The following is a 9,819-nucleotide window of genomic DNA, read 5'->3' as shown; positions in this document are numbered from 1 at the left end:
TGAACCTTGTTGTTGCCATCTGCTTAATGGTAATAAAAATTAGATTTTTCCAAGTTGCTCAGTGGTGGCACATGTCTTTAATCACGGCACTTAGTCTGCAGAAGCAGGCGGATCTCTGAGTTTGCGGTCAGCACTGTATGGAGAGTGAGTTCCAGGACAGTTAGGGCTACACAGAGATGTCTTGTCTCAAAAGAGAAACAGCAGCAGCAGTTTCCACAAAGATTGGTTATAGATGAGGTAATACAAGTTAAACTTAGCATGGAGGCTGACAATTACTCAAGACATGGGTACCATATAGACAGGACAAGAGCAAGTAGAGAATCTAGCCTGCCATAAGGAAAGTAACATCCCAAGATACTGTTCATTTCTCCCAATGATGTTTCCTTGTGGCAGAAGCACAAATCTTACAAATACGTAAACAGTGTGAGAAAACTCAGTGGGTAGACTGTTATGTCGCATCTATGTGTGGCCTCCAGTGACTCCACCTGAGTGGAGTGGTGAGAGAATAAAGAAGTAATGGACAGATGGACACATGGGCACACAGAAAAACTGGGTCGGCTGCTAGAGAAGCCAAAACACTCTAAAAGGACAGTATGCTTATTATATGGATTTAACCAGGGAGGCAGGGTTATTGCACCCAGCTGAATAAGGAGGCAGCTAGATTAAGGTGTACAGCTAGATTAAGGAGGCAGGTTTAGCTCATCTGGATGGGAGCAGTTTCTGCAGGTGAGCAGTCTTCAGGCCATAAACATGGTGGTGGTCAGAGAGAAAAAGCAATGGTGGATATTTTCTGTGCACACGCACTCACAATCAATATCCATACATGGACCAAAGGAAGGCTCTTTCACTTCTCTCTGAGCTGGACCCAAGGGGAAGGTTTTGCCGTTCCTCCATGGGACTGAAGCTTTGGGGTCCTTAGCATGGCAGTGCCCATGTCTACAGCTACACATTCATTCAGGACTTCAGTCAATCACGGCTCCCTTCCCTCCATACACTACAATATTTTCTTCCATCTTTGTGTCAGAAGCAGAGACTCTTATTTTACAGTGCTTTTAGGATAAAACATCTTTATCACTTACGTTATGCGTTCATTAATAAAGTTTCTCATGTTTTTTTATTGTTATTTGAGTACCACTGTGATCCACTGTAAATAATCAGAAGCCAGGGAGGCAAAGACCTTGTCTTCAACATTCAACAAAGTTATGCAACGTTTGTCATGTGCTGGGCTCTTTGCTGAGCCCTGGAGGAAATAAAGGTAAGAGGAAATAGAAATTTCAGCAATGTGAAGAAAAGAGACAAAGCAAACGGGCAGTAATCATAAAGCATGGAAAATGTCTTGTTAGGGGTGTATAGGGCACTGTAGGCTTATTTACAGGAAGTATACTTGACTCTAACTGAGGAACCAGACCAAATCAAATATTGTTATCCTTCTGAAATAAAGTACAGTAGAATATCTGAGAAGTAAGTAGGAGTTACTCAGGATTGTGCCTGAAATTATTTATAAGTCAAGACAAGCTCTCTTAAATAGTGAGCCCTTGCTACAGTGTAACGGTGATCATTAACTCTACAGAAGTAGGACAGCGCCTCTGGTATTGGAATTTCATTCCTGTCAACAGAAAGTAAGACAAAGGCTAGTGATCCAGAGGCCCAGGGTGAATGAACAGTAACACCATGAAATGACTCAGAGAGACAAAGGAATGGGAAGCTCTGTGAGGGAGCTTAAGTGAGGGAGTGTTCATTCCTCAGTTCATAAACGTGCAGAACAAAGGGAAGGATGGTGGGAAAATCAGGTTTCCTGTAATGTAACATGCTCCTTTTTATTTTGTGATTTGGAATAAGAATTTCCCTTTTAGAGACTCTAGTCTCTCCAACTGTAAGCTGTGTAGGTTGAACTGTTGGAAAGAAGTCAAGAAAGAGCTGCTATGGCCTGGGGATCAAAGCAGGCAGAAGCACAGCACTGAACAGCCTAGGCCTATGGTTCAGCAACATTGGTGCTTGAGACACAGACTGACCAAAGCCCAGAGGAGTGCAGATCCGATGTTGAGCAGAGGAACCTAGCTACCAATTCTAGAACGGGCACTACCTTTTCTAGATGTACGGCTTAAACCTTAGTGAAGGCTTTCAGAGGACAGCATGGTGTGACTTCATGTGGTTCCCTCTCTGCCTTCTGCCCTTCTGTCCTAGGGAACTCTGGGAAGACATGAGGAGCAGGGGGGAAGGGGATAATCATGTAGATCATGTAGAAGCAGGGCCCCAAAGACAGTTGATTATTAATGGTATTTCAATAAGGAGCTAGAGAACAATCTTCAGAATACTGTAGTGAACATTAGTCATGCCCACCCTTTCTGCTTCCGGTAGCACCCCCACCTTCATTTATAACATCAATTCCCTTGCACTAATCTTGTCATTCTTCACCCTTGGCAAGAGGATAAGCTTCAAACCAGGAAGAAGAGAGACTTTTGTCAGTTGGAAATAAAAGGACCAGTCTCTCTCAGATGGCAAAACTTCAAGATAAAACCAAAGGCTGCTGGTAGTCATGTTCCTTTCTGTGCTGAAGAAGTCAGTCCAAGACTGCAGGCTGAGACTCCGAAAAGAAAGGCAGGTGTGATGGCAGTGGGCAGACACGTGAGGATGAGGCATGAAGAAGAATAAAATTGAGAGTGGTACGAATCCATAGCCCCAGTCCTCAGGAAGCAAGGCAGGAGGGTCAGGAGTTCAAGCCTGTGTTAGGCACTACAGCAGCCTGCCTCCTCACCTCCTTCCCCAGTGGAAGAAGTGAAGCTCATCTGGACTGTGTGTGATTGCTAAGCCCCACTTCTAACTGCTTCACATCTCTCGTGCCTCTCCGAGGCTGTCTGTACCTCTTGGTTATAATCTGCAGTACTCCAACAAACATCTTTTACAGTTCTTCCATACAGCAGCCTAGAATTTTTATTTATTTATTTATTTATTTATTTATTTATTTATTTATTTTGAGACAGAGTCTCCATGTAGCCCAGACATGCCTTGAACTCCTGATCTTCCTGCCTCTACCTCCTGAGTGGTGAGATTACATATGTGTGTCACCATGCCCCACCAATAGTATAAGACTAGACAGCTTTCTTAAAATAAGAGAGAGAGAGAGAGAGAGAGAGAGAGAGAGAGAGAGAGAGAATAAATTTAAAAGAATATTTGTAAAATCAGAGTAATATATGTCACATCACAACATAACATTCTCAGAACAGCACTTCCTCTAACAAGGTACCTAACCTAACAGGAATCGTGAGAGGTGGTGTATTCTGGGAATGAGGGGCAGTAACATCTCTGAGGGGGAACTAATTTTGTGATCAAGATACACAGACATTGAAACATGACTCTGTCCTCTCTTTATACAGAAGTGCAGATTCTGAGAGGAGAATATTCCACTTGACAGTCAGTTCTAAGGAGTCTGATATCTACAAGTGTGTTTGCCTGCAACATGATGAAGCCCTCTTAAAGACCATGAAACTGTTCTCATCTTCACCAAACACACTCCAATTTTCCCTCAGAAGAGCAAACCATATATACTTCCCTTTAAATCTTCATCTGGTGTTTATCCTCAGCCAGATAAGAGTACTGGGAGCAGAAAGTATGCCACAGGTCCCCCAGTATGCCACAGTATGCCACAGGTCACCCAGGCTTAATATTTTAGAGGTTAAAAAACAAGAGGAGTTTATTCTCCCTTCTTTCTCCCATTAAGGAAAAAAAAAAGCCACAAAACAAAAGATTGCAGTCAAGAGCATAAAATAATTAGTAGCCAGTCCTGAAAAGGCCATACCATCCTCAGGTTTCATATACTCAGCCTTCCAGGCAAGGCCCTCCCAGAGTGGATCGGGTGTTCTCCTGTTTTGAATTAAACATCATTGAGGTCCTCAGTTGAAAACACAAACTCTTGATCTAGTCCTAGATAGACAAACCTCAGAGGGAGCAAAAGATCAGCAAGGAGAGAGTGATATGGGTTCCATGGGAGGCCACACTGGAGAGACGGCAGAAGGGATTGTGGTGTCAGTGGAGACCACTAGAGTAGCCACAGGAGGGCCGTGTCCTGACCAATAAATGATGGCAGGTCGGTCAGCTCACCTACTTCTTAAACATGCCTGGGGCCTACAGGCTGCAGTCTGCTAACTCATACCAGCTCTTGGATCTCACTCTAAATGCTATTTCCTTTGGAAGGCAGAGTGAACAAGCACACAGCTATGCTGGCTACAGGGTGCACACTCTGAGGATATACTGAGCACATCATAGTTCCAGCAGATTTTTACACTTAAATTTTTTATTTTACGTGTATGAGCATTTTGTCACGTGTGTGCCTGTGTACAATGTTTTCTACCATAGGTGTTCTCTTTCTTTGCCAGAGTTCGGGTTCAAATCTGGAAAGACTGCCCTCTCCCCACTTCTAGTCAACCACCCCTTTCAGTTTTTTCCTCTCTCTCTAGTTTCCATCTCAAAATCTGAATCTAATCCAGGAGCCACAACAGGTGTTGGGTTTGCCTCTCAGCAAGTCCTGAATCTTGGCTGGCAGGGCCCAAGGGGAGGAGCATTCAAGATTTCTCTGGTGTCTCCAGGGGCAGGTCTAGTAATAGACTCCTTCTTTTTTTGGAAGTCTGCTCCAAGCTTCCCCAAACTGAGGGATATTTTATCTAAATTTACCTTGGGTTTCCTAAGGATTCTTTGTTTTTAACTAAGCCTGACATAGTCCTAATATACATGAATGTCAAGGCAGGCTCAAAGGACTCGCCCCCTTACCTGAAGCAGGTCCAGATGAGCTTCACTTTTTGCACTGGGGAAGGGGGTGAGGAGGCAGGCTGCTGTAGTGCCTGACACAATCCTTGGTACACTCAGTAACTGTTTATCATAAATATGCACAAGAAGCCTCAGTTTGAGGTCAGTTGCAGCCGCTCTTGGGATTGACATCATTTAGGCATGTGTAATGTGGCAATCGCTGCATGGCAGCTGCTGAGAGGTGTATAGCTGCCTGCAGGCCTCTAGTTGCAGTACCTTCTGGAATCTGCTACAGTGTTACCTCAGCTGTACACCACCACCCTCATTACAGTCTCCCTGGCCTTTCCCCTCCTGACTGGCTCCTCAAATGGGCAGTCTCTGATCCTGATCATTGTAGCTAAGTCCTTATAGAGCTAAATGGAAGACTTAGGCTCCCATTACCCAGTTTTCCTCCCCCCCCCTTTTAAAATGGGCTGCATTACAATTTGAACTCTCCCAGGAACCTACTCAGGACACCTCATCCTCAGATCCTCCACAGATGTTTCCCTCAGTGAGATTTCTTGCATTTCACACTCTATCTGGGTGTCTGCTTCCTGGAGGACCCAGATAAGCACTCCAATATAGAAGCCCCAATTCACACAGAATTTCCTCTGCTACAGTGGAGGATTCATTCTAAGGGAAGTAAAGAAATAAACAATGTGAGTCCAATAACAGAATCTTCAGGATCAAAGAGTAAGTTCAAATTCAGCATCAGGTTTAACATGCAAGTTTGGTTTTTGGTTTCATCGTGGTGGTATAGTCATCTCCCCAGTGACTTGCATTTAAGAATTTGTGGAGGGAAACTGCAGCTGAGGCATCACTGAAATACAGAAAAGCTGTCTTACTGAAAACTGTGTGTCAGAAAGACGTAAAAACGGGTTTGATAGGCCAGAGAGATGGGCTTAAGAGCACTGGCTGCTCTTTCGGAGAATCAGAGTTCAAGTCCCAGCTCCCACATGGCAACTCATAACACTCTGTAACTCCAGTCCTAGGGGATCCTGCACCCTTACACAGATATAGATGCAGGCAAAACACCAATGCACATGAAATAAAAATAAATAATGTAAATATCAGGCTTGAGAAATGGCCCAGAAGTTAAGAACATGTGCCATATTGGTGCAGATGACTGAAGTTAGGTTCCCAGCACCCTTGTCAGGTGGCTCACCAGTAATTCCAGTTCCAGGGGAGTGTGATGTCTCAGAAAGTATGCACGTGCACACGCATGCACGCACACATGCACACACTCACACACAAACACACTTATGCACACATGCATGCACTTGTGTGCACACATCAAACAAGAGCACAGTAAGAAGATGAGATTTTGAATCACAGACCACTGGAGCTAAGAGGAGCTATGGAGATCATCCAATCTGCTGTTTGCAAAACTATGTTTCAGAGAGGTTTTTAGGAGCCTGGGGCAGAGGGTCACATGTAAAACCTAGTTCAAAGAAGGGAGAAGGTGATTGAATTTTATCAAAGGGTCAAGGGGTGGGCAGATAAATTAATGTAGGTCAAATGGCTGGTAAGTGGATGAACTAAGATGAGAATCCTGAGTTTTTGGCTTGTGTAACTTTATTTTGGACCTTAGCTAGTGCTTCTGTAGTGTGTTGGCTGTGAGCCACCCAAAATGGAAAGAATTTGGGGGTCATGATGAGTGCTTTGTTTCTGTATCCTTACTCCTTGTAGAATGGCATATTAGATTTGCCTTTGGATGCAACTGGGTGACTCTAAACAAGTATGCTTTTCCCAGAATCTGGTTTTCATTATTTTTATATCCTCAGGCTTACAAGTCAGCTGGGATGAGGGTACCAAGAGAACTGCCTAATGGAAGAAGTCTGTTTGCTTCTAACTTATAATATGAACAACCTCAGCAGACAGATCAAAGCCCATGGAAACTTCTACTGCCCTCAAGCAGTCTACAAAACAGTACTTCTGAGAGACATTTAAGACATATTTAGTATGCTCCTTTAAAAAGTCCGTATCAAATACTTCTGGCCAGTGTTATGTGTTACATCTGTCTCTGGGATTCATGTTGCAGAGGAAAAAGAAACTCTGAAAAATCCCTCAAAATGTCGATGTCACCCACACAATGCTTAGAAACTTGCTTGTTGATAGAAACTTGTGTTCAAAGAGTATCTATTTCCATCATCCATAACACACTTAGGAAATGCCTGGAACAAAGCAGGTCTCATTTGTGGTCCTGACTCTGCCAAAGTTTGTACTTTGTACTTCAAATCCCTCATCTGCAAAATAAGAGGATTAGAATCAATGATCTAGAGAGGGGAAATGATTATAATGTATACGTACCTGCCACATAAGACATGGTTATGCCATCAGGTCTCCATGCTTATAAGAGCCCTATAATTCATTCATTCATTCATTCATTCATTCACATACTTACTTATTCACTCACTTATTTGTTTTATCTTTGTGGGCTGATATGCGTATGTGTAGGTGCACTTGCCTGGAGTATGCATGTAGCTGCCAGAGATCAGCACTGGGTGTCTTCCTCTATCAGTCTCTACCTTATTTCTGACCCCCTTTAGAGACAGGGTCTCTCACTGAGCCTGGAGTTTACCAATGCTCCTGGGCTGACTAGCCACTGAGGCCCTGGGATCTGCCTGTCTTTGACCTCAGAGTTATGGGTGCACACTGCCTCACACAGTTCTTATGTGGGGATGAGGATCTGAATTCAAGCCTTCATGTTTATGCAGCAAGCACTTTACCCTTCAAGCCACCCATTCAGCATTTAATTATTCTTTTTGTGACAGGGTCTTGCTCTATAACCCAGTCTTGCCCCAACCTCTATCCTCCTGCTGCCATTCAGATTGATGGTATTATAGACACACACCAGTACTCCCAATTCCCTACAGTTGACTTAGTACTTTCCTGTTACTATCTTCTTAATGATTTTCAAAAAGGGGGCCCATATTTTTATTTTATAATGGCCATGAAAATTACATAGTCTGTCTATGTGCCATTATATCTAATATTTAAATCGGTTTAATAAAAAATATATGTATATATTTATGGCCTATGGATATAGAAGTTGAGAATCTGGCTCAATAAATTGCTCAAGGTCACATAAGAAGTGATTGGCAGAGCCTGGTGTTCTAGTTCAGTCCCTCTGTCTCTGACGTCTCTGTTCTTCCACTATGCCAGCTGCCAGTGAAAACATTCTACAATTCTAAGAACCTTTTGTTCTGTAGAGTACTAGGTCTGTCTGTCTGTTTCTCTGTTGGGAAAAATAGTTTTATTGATCTCATTTACTGTCAGACTATATAGTGGTCAAGTGAATTAATGAATAATAGACTGAACATCAAAGAATGATGGGTCTAGAAGTTCCTCAGAGTCTGGCACACATCATTCTACCACTTACTAACATGTGACCTTGGTCAGCCCAATTAACTTCTTTGAGTCTTGGTGTTTCCTCAGAGGTATGTTATGAGGATTAAACAAAACAATGTCTTGCCTAATACATTTTAATCCCTTAATAGGCCACTATTGTGCCTTATTGATGTAGCCAAACAAGATTTGCTATCATGAGCTTAGAACTTCAACTACTGTAAATTATTTGATTTATTGGTAACCAGAACAAGAACATTATACTTCTTCACTTAAAAAACAAACAAACAAAGTAGGTGGGCTAGTTACAGATCTTCCCCTTGCCCCTCATTCCTCCAAATCCAATCTCCTCCTCTCCTCCATAGCTCAGTAGTAGGCCACCTGCTGAGGCCTTTCCTCACTTTGCCACCAGTCACTCCCAGGGGACTAAGCAGATCCTGATAAAACACCCTGCTTTCTTCTCTTCTGTGGACCCCATCAACATCCTCATCAGTATCAGCTCCCAATACCTAGAAACAAATTTTACCTGAAATCAGCAGTGGTCACACCTATCAGGACCCCAGAAAATTCTACCAGGCAACACACAGCCACCACACTCTTCTAAGAGTCAGAAAGGGCAACAGAATTCAAGGAACAAAGCACGCAACAAAGTCAAGGTCAGGTACACAGCACCTACAATTAAAATCTTCCTCAACACAAATGTCTGACACCAGTGTAAAACCATAGTCTATAACAGTCAGGACGGTGTGTCCTCATAGAGTCTAGCAACCCTACCACAGCAGGCCTTGGGGATTTCAACATAACTGAAGCACAAGAAAAAGACCTTAAAATAGCCTTTATGAATACAATAGATGGCCTTAAAGAGAAAATTAAATTCCTTAAAGAAATCTATGAAAATCAAACAGTGGAAGAAAATGACAAAACAGTTTAAGACCTGAAAGTGGAACTATTTATAAAGAAAACCCAAACTGAGGGAACTCAGAAAATAAACAATTTAGAAACTGGACCAGGAACCTCAGAGGCAAGTTTCACCAAAGGAATACAAGAGGTGGAAGAAAGACTCTTGGTCACTGAGACACAAGAGAAGAAATGAATTTTAAAAAAATTCTAGCATGAAACATTCATGAAATCTGGGACACTATGAAAGACCAAATCTAAGAATAATAGGAATAGAATGTTGCAGCCTGCTCTACCCCATGTTTGGGGGCCAAAATGTCTCGGACCACTCTATCAATGTTGGAACCCGCACTGCCAAAAGCCTTGGGGGCTAAATTGTTAGAGCCTACACTGCCCCAAACTGCTCTGGTCTGCTGGTCGGGGTTCAGCAAGAGAAAGAGTAAGGATGGACTTGAAGAATGGAGACCAGACAGAGTGTGATTCAATCCCGTTTATTCTTCAGTCTCTCTTCAAGTCCCAAGTCTTGAGTTCCTAGTCCTTAGTTCCTAGTCCCTAGTGCCTAGTTCTAAGTTGCTTCTTCCAAGTGCAAGTGTATAATTCCTAGTTGCCTGTCTTGAGTCGCAAGTACCTACTCCAAATCTCAAGTGTCTAATCCAAGTTCTTCCTCCAAGTGCCAAGTGCTTAATACCTAATAATTTCTTCTGTCTGCCTCTTGCCTTTAAAAAAAAATATGTCTCACTTCTAAGCCACGCCTCTAAGTCATGCCCTTAAGTCACGCCCTTAGGCCGTGTCTCT

This window comes from Arvicanthis niloticus, chromosome 1, assembly GCF_011762505.2.
Source record: "Arvicanthis niloticus isolate mArvNil1 chromosome 1, mArvNil1.pat.X, whole genome shotgun sequence".
Classification (NCBI taxonomy): Eukaryota; Metazoa; Chordata; class Mammalia; order Rodentia; family Muridae; genus Arvicanthis; species Arvicanthis niloticus.
The sequence above is the reverse complement of the archived record's forward strand: the minus strand, read 5'-3'. Positions refer to the sequence as shown.